Source organism: Heptranchias perlo, chromosome 16 (assembly GCF_035084215.1).
Source record: "Heptranchias perlo isolate sHepPer1 chromosome 16, sHepPer1.hap1, whole genome shotgun sequence".
In the NCBI taxonomy this organism is placed as follows: Eukaryota; Metazoa; Chordata; class Chondrichthyes; order Hexanchiformes; family Hexanchidae; genus Heptranchias; species Heptranchias perlo.
Window position 1 is genome coordinate 50,415,657 of NC_090340.1, and position 7,886 is coordinate 50,423,542.

A 7,886-nucleotide genomic window follows, 5' to 3' on the forward strand; every position below is an offset into this window, starting at 1 on the left:
GTACAGACTCATTATCACCTGAGATTTGCACTCTAGCCAGGGGGTTTATAGATCCCACGGTCTGGTTGCTTTGCTTACTGCTGCTGCACACAGCACTACTAGTTTCAGTAAAATATCCACCAATACCCTCAGATGCTTTACCTGTGCTCCACTAATCTAGAGCCATTTAGTTTATATTCCCACTATTTGTTTTCCTTTGCTTGTCTCATTACCTTGGACTTGTCCATATGAAATATCATTTTCCGCTGATCAGCTGACTACCTAACCTAACCAGATATTTTTGGTTTGCCTGTTCCCTATTGTTTGTACCTCCCCCTACGTCCCCCCCCCCACAAAAAAAAAATCTGGTGTCTTCTGCAAACTTAGATAGCTTTATTTCTGCCTCCAGATACAAATCCTTTGTGTATACTGTATGCAGCAATTGCTGCAGCACTGATCCCTGTGGTACCCTATTAGTGATCCTTTGCCATGTTGATGCACCTCCATTCACAACCACCCTTACTACCCTTTGCTTTTTATGGTTTAGCCAATTTTCACTCAGAGGTTTTCCTCCTATTCTGTGTTTTACTACTGTGGACCAATTACTTGTATGGCACTGTATCAAAAGCCTTGATAAAAAACCTAAATATATAACATTCACCAAGTTCTGCATTGTCAACAAGGCCCATCATTTCTTCAAAGGCATGACCTCTCTCCCATAAATTCATGCGGACTCCTGCTTGCCATACTATGTAGGTATTTCATTATCTCTTCTTTCTAACACTTTCTCCAAGCAGCTGCTCACAGGCTTTGGCCATCCCCAGGCCCATTTTTGAAGATTGGTGTTGTTAGCCACTTTCCAATTTTCAGGTGCTATTTCCCTGTCTCATGATTCTCTAAACATAGTGGCAAGGACATGATTGGTTTCACTGCCCACTTCTTTATGTACCCTTGTATGATGTCCATCCATGTCTGTTACCTTGTTTTCCTTTAACTTGCTCAGCCTATCAGAGATCACCTTATCTGAAATTTATATTTATTTAAATACTTCCTACACCCCCCGGAAATTAAAATCCCGTGCTGGGGAGACAATCATGTTCTCTCCATAAACACAGAAAAAAAAGAGAGTTTATTATATTTGCTATCCCATGTTCGCTTGATATCATGCCGCCGTTGAAATCTTTCAATGAGTTCACCATTTCCCTTTTCACCTATTTGCTGCAAATATATATACAGAAATGCTTGACATTTCTTCTAAGTTTAAAATTTTTCTCGGAGTAAATAAAATATTGGGAAGAATTTAAACTAGTATGGCAGGGGGTGGGGAAAATTTAGGTTCGAGACTAGGGATGGAGAGCATTCATTCAAAAAGTAGCTGGATGAGTTCCTTGCTATAACTAATTTCGTTACATAGAAAAGGTAGGTGGAACGGTGGAACTTTGGCTATGTACCTCATGGTCACTTTGATCTCTTGGAACTCATTTTGATCACCTTCGGGGGTCAGAAAGGAGTTTCCCAGGTTCCCCCCCCCCACCGCCGTATTTGCTTAGGGTATTTTTTAAATCTGTTTTTTGCCTCTCCCAGGATATTACATGACTACAAGTGAGAGGGAACACTGCAAGACATGTTTTTAGTTGCAACATGACTGGGGCAGGCTTGATGGACCAGCCGATCTTTTCCTATTTGACTTTTCGTATGTTTGTATGCTCCTATTAAGAATGCTATTATAATGGAAACGGGAGGTTTAATTGAAATAAATAATGAGAGAATATTATCAGAGGAAAAAGAGACTTTGAGGGGGTGAGAGATAAAACACTGTTGTGGAAGGGGCTAAGGAGATCAAAAAATTGGAGTCAGGATTGAGTGGTATGTATAGGAATGCATGAAGTATTCAAAACAAAATTGGAGAGTTAGAAGCATTGCTATGGAAGGATATAATATAGCAGCTATAACAGACACATGGCCTAGGTCTGAACATAATTGGGAGCTTAATATTCCTGGTTATAACATTCTCGGTAAAGATAGGGACTGACTAAAGGGGCAGAGTAGCAATGTTATTAAAGAAGTCGATCACAGTTGTAGAACTTGAGGATGTTCAAGGGAGTTTCACTAAGACAGAATCCATATCGATCGAATTAAGTAAAGGAAATGGTGTAATTCTTATTGTGTATTACAGGCTACCAAACAGTGGAGATGAGATGGGTAGATTTGCAAATTCAGTGTGATACATACGAACAAAAGGGCAATAATATTTGGTGATTTTAACTATCCCAAGATAGACTGAAAAAGGTAATTTGTGTCGTTGCAATGGGGGAATTATTTTTAGAATGCATCCAGGATTGTTTCCTAGATCAGTATTTTTTAGTCCTGGAAAATGAAGTGGGATAAATAACTGATGTGAGAGGAGGAAAGCAACTGGGAAATAGTTACCACAACGTAGTAGGATAATGAAGAGTCAAAGGGTGCTGGATAGGGAAAAAAGGCAAATTTCAGCAAGCTAAGAAGGGATCTGGCTCACATTAACTAGGAAGAAAAATTAGCAAACAGGTCAATAGATCAGCAATGATAAATCTTCAAATCTGAGGTGCATAGAGTACAAAATAAATATATTCCTGTGAGACGAAAAGGGAGTGCATCAAAGAATAAAGCTCCATGGGTAATTAGAGGTCAAAACTAAAATTAAAAGGGAGCATATGATAAAATTATGCTAAAAATACCAAAGAATATCATGATGAATACAAAAAATGTAGTGGAGAGGCAAAAAGTGTAAGAACACTCAAGGGCACCAGATGAATCCATAACCCCTTCATCTTAATTCCTTTTCAAGTAACCATTTCATGATTACCACCCAATCCATGCACAGGAGTGAATGATGCCTAAATTTGGCTTGCTAAACTGTTACATCAACCAGTTCAGATTGTATTTGCATTTACACTACTAACCTCCAATTAGGATAAATAAAGCTGCTGAGTGAATGAATTAACCCCCTTTTGACAAATTATCAAAGATAAAGCCAGACAACAAGGCATAAAGTAATAATTATTAACCTCAAAAACCTAATTAGCAGCACTTAATCTTAAACGTTGAGGGGGTGAAATTCATCTCAGGCAGTAGCGCAAAATGGCTGATAGAGAATCGGCCACCCATTTTACACTCTGCCCAATTTTCGTTTCCATTGATTTCAATAGCAGATCCAGGCTATCTCACATCACGTATACCACACACATTACTAGGCTAGCTCCTGATCCTGCTATTGCTATACTAACCTCTATGCTATTCTAGACTTGAATTAATTAAATATAATTTCACTTACCTGTTTGGTCTTGTAGAGTCAAGCTCAATCTGAATCAGCACTAAATTTTTATTCAGGCCAAACCCATTTCAAAAAAACTTACTCTGTTAGCACCCTACTCAGTCCTCTTGCAGCTGAAGGGAAGAATATACTTGAGCAGCAAACAAAATCACCTTTTCTCATTTTTCAACTTTCTACTGCTTTCTCTTGAAGGCAGCATCTCATTCTGAGTCAGTTTCAAAGGTGTCAGTAGCCCTCCAGTAGCTCACTCAAGTAGCCATTCTTCATGTGTGATCCTGTTCATGTGTGACTTTCTACAGTCTATTCAAAAATGGGAACATTACAACCAAGCCTGATCCCGTCTTCACCTGCTTTCCCCACAATTACACTTTCTAGCAGGGTCCATTCGACAGTAATCAGAAGTAGAAACCTTGAGGGTTTATCCCATCCCTTTCCTGAGGACACTGGCCAGCTGCAGTAGCCTCCCATCCCAGACTTAAATCAACATTGATTAATGACGGAATATGGGATCTTCCTAGTATGACTCAGTGCTACATTGTGTGCTGTATTTACCCACAGAATCATTGCAGCAACAAATCCTTTTTTAAAAAAGGTCATTTTTTTCTGAACTGAGTATTAATGTAACTGCAAACAGAACGGCCCAGAATTTGCTGTGGCAGGACAACGAACAGTGCCTGTTAGTTACACCTGCACGTGCCCGCTTAATCTCGATGATATTTTGTGCTGCAAGTTGCTGGAAGTGGGAGATAGCAACAGCATGGCGTCCTCTACAGGGCATCTGGGATCTGAGTGAACAGGGCAAGTAACTGTGTATCCCCTTAATCAGATTGAAGGATTGTGAAATTAATAGTGCAAGGACTGAGAAGGAAGTGTCAGTTAGAGTGGGTGAATTCAATGTCAAAGTCTCAGAAAGATAATAAGGAGAGGAAAAGATTGGATTAAGAGAGAGAGAGAAAAAAAGAGAAAAAGTAAAATAAAAATTAATTTTAATTTTTTTTTGTAAATCTCCAACAGCAATTAAAACCTAAAGGAACGAGACTCCACACTTGTAGCAATTTTCAGTGCTAGGGAGGTTGACTGGCAGTAATTAACACTTATCACATGGTTAAAAGGGTACTTAGACTTGAAATGACTTGACTTAACTTTCTGTGGCAAGTTCCTCTCTTCACAAATACAGGAACTTCACATCTTTCAATGCATTTGAATGGTGAGACAGTGAGATGCTGTTTTTGCGAAGCTACTGACAGAGCGGCACATCTTGGACAGCAACTTTTGGATTTACGTGTTTAACCGCGCATTTGCCCTTGCCTGAAGTTGCGGTACCATTTGCGCATAAATAACGGTGAGCGCCATTAGCCTCACTGTTACTTTGACAGCAAATTCTGGGCCAATGTGTTCTGTGAATTACAATGGACAAAAGAAAATTTTATGTTTTTAATAATGGAATTCAATTAAATTACATCATCTAACTAATAATGTGCTTTTCAAACAGAGACAGTTCAGAAAATTACATCATGCTTTTGGTGCGGTGTACTTAACATTAATTTTTTATATAAAAGTGCATTTTATTACATCGATAAATGTTACCACGTCTAGATTACAGTTTAATTATTTTCTTAATTTCGCGGATTTTGACCTCTTTGAACTAGAGGCAATCTACAGTATTTAAAATTCTGGTAAACCTAATAGAACTTAATTGTTACTGTTTGGAAGTACCATTGTTAAAAGAACCCCCAGATGAAAACCTAATTAAAAGCAAATGAAGGTAATAAAACTAAATAGAAAACATTAATTGCATTCAACAGGTTCCTGAAAGCTGGCTATTGGATTGTTCAACTGATTGTTGAAACAGAGTCTGTTAGTTTTTTTACAAGGGAATTAGATTGCTGCTTGAAAAAATGGAGTATTGAAGCAAATTGGAAGTAAGTAGTAGAATTAGACTAGTGGCCTGTTTCTGTGCTATAACATTATATGATTCAAGGCGGGTTAAAGTTAAGCTAGGGAAAAGTCTCTGCTATTTGTTGTGCAGCCATACAAGTATCCAGGAAGCATGGAATTAGCAGGTAACCATTCTAAAGTAATTGTACCAGACAGCTCTTAATGCGTATTTTAGGAAGTAGATGTATACCTGGACAAGTACCACAGTATACTACAACCCAATTGACGATAGATAGTTGCACCTCGCAGCTATTTCTACCACATATAGCTCTGAACCTGAATATACAGCACATGCCTAGTTGGTGTACTATAAAGGAGGAATAGGAGGGAGAGAGAGAGAGGGGGAGGAAGAGAGAGAAAAAGGTAGCAGGTCTCTTATTCCTAGTTTTGAGTTTTGTTGTAGTAAAACACAAAGGGGGAAAAGTTGGTTAAGGGTCCGTTCTGGGCGATGTTAGCGCACCCTGCGCCCGACGGACCTGGGCAGGCAAGACACAAGTTTGGTCCCAAGGGAGCACTTACCTGCAATTAGCGTTCCTTTCCAGGCCTTGCACGCGGAATGAATGCAATTCTCACTTTCCACCAGGAGAGGGAGCTCCATCTCTTAAAGGGAAGATGTTTCTGAGAAATCTCTTAAAGGTAGCTGGTACATGTTATTTGCTGAAAAAAAGTCTACTGTCTGCATGGAGTCTGAACAGACATCAGATATCGCACACGTAAAATACAGATGCAGATCCCATCCCTATGTTTATACACTGATGAGTTATGTTAAAACATTGAATAAGGGTTGCGCACTACTAAATCCCACATCCTCCAATCTGCACACTAGACCTCACCAATCTGCTGATCTGAGTTGGCATGTCTGCGAGAGCACATGCACCAAGGTTTTCTGCTGATGTACAAGAGACCTTGGGTACAAGAGGTGGACAGAAGGAGGGACATCCAATATCTGCAGTGGGGGGGGGGGGGGGGGGGGGAAAGAGGCCCTCCAGACATATACTCAAAAGACAGTGGGAGGCAGCGGGGGACAAAGTCAATGCCAGGAGCACAGCATCATGAACATGGATGCAGTGCAGGAAGAAGTTCAATGCTTTGACATGAGTGGGCAAGATGAGTGAGGTCAACTGTCAAGTGGCGTCTCCTACCAACTGCACCACGCACTACACCCCCCCATCCCCCACATACCAAGCAGCTCTTTCCATCAGTACTCAACTCTTCCAATCAGATGCTCCTTCCCGCCCTTACACATTACCACTGTTTCAAGCCGCCCACCCACAACTCACAGGCCACACACTGGCAGCTATTCAACCATGACAGGCACATCACCCAGGCACACGCCTCGCTTTCTTGCAGGAGAAGGTGGCGCATATCAAGAGGCAGCAAATGGCAGTGGCATTTAGCCCCTCGAGCCTGTTCCACTATTCGGTGAGATCATGGTGGACCTGTGACCTAACTCCATATACCCACCTTAGCCCCATATGCCTTAATACCCTTGGTTCACAGAAATCTATCAATCTCAGATTTAACATTCACAAGTGAGCTAGCATTAACTGCCTTCTGCAGAAGGGGTCCCAAACTTCTCCAACCCTTTGCGTGACTAAGCATTTCCTAACTTTACTCCTGCACGTCCTGGCTCTAAATGTTAGGCCATGTCCCCGCGTCCTAGTATTGAAGTCTAGGAGACCTCCAAAAACGGTTACAAATGTCTCGGCAGCCAGAGGCAATAATCCAACCACTAACCTGCAAATCCTGCATGGTCCCTTTAAATAGCGCCAGTGGGGGGTCCTCCAGGCACTGTAAGACACGTTCAGATGGTCGGAGTTAAGACCGTGCGTTGAGTTGAGCATTAGACACCATTTTGGGACTTATCACTTTAAATCAGCATTGCTCACTGATTGAAGCCATTTTCTCCCTACTTTACATGATTCCAGCATTCATTATCTGTGCCTGCGCAAACTCCTACACCAAGATGGCATCTGGCGCACATCACGCAGGAAACGTGCGTGCGCATCCAAGACGCCATCTTGGATGTCGGAGAGGCTGTGTAGCACCGAAACAACGGGCGCTACATGGCCCAATTTAGCGCCCAATGTGTCTACCATATCAGTTCTTCTCCTGTAATAAGAAAGTATCACAAGCGTCGATTATTACCAACCTTCCACCATATTGTGATGAAAACCTAAGTAGTCTACCCAGAGTAAAAGAGTTTAAAAAATTTGCACTTGTATAACACTTTATGTCTCTTAGAAACATCCCAAAACACTTGATATACCATGGATTACTTTTCAAAATGCAATCACAGTTATGTAAGCAAACACTGAAGACATTTTGCAGCAAGAAATGAAACAGCCCACTTCATTCTCTTCATGGCATGGAATTACCTCTTAAAAGGGGCAACAGTACTTACTCAGTTATTTAACAATGCTGTAAGAGCACACAGGTTTTCCCATAAACCAAAACTAATTCAAATAATATGCATATTTTAACATATTACTTGAAATGTACCAATAGTAACAAGGCAGAGCTGTGTCATGGGGAAAAGTTTGGTATTTTAAAAAAAATATATGACCATAGCTATACAGAGCATTGTGCTTTTGGAAATAACTTGGGAAGCTCGTGGGCTATAGCGTGAGGTATGAGTCCAAAAGTCTGCCAGCCA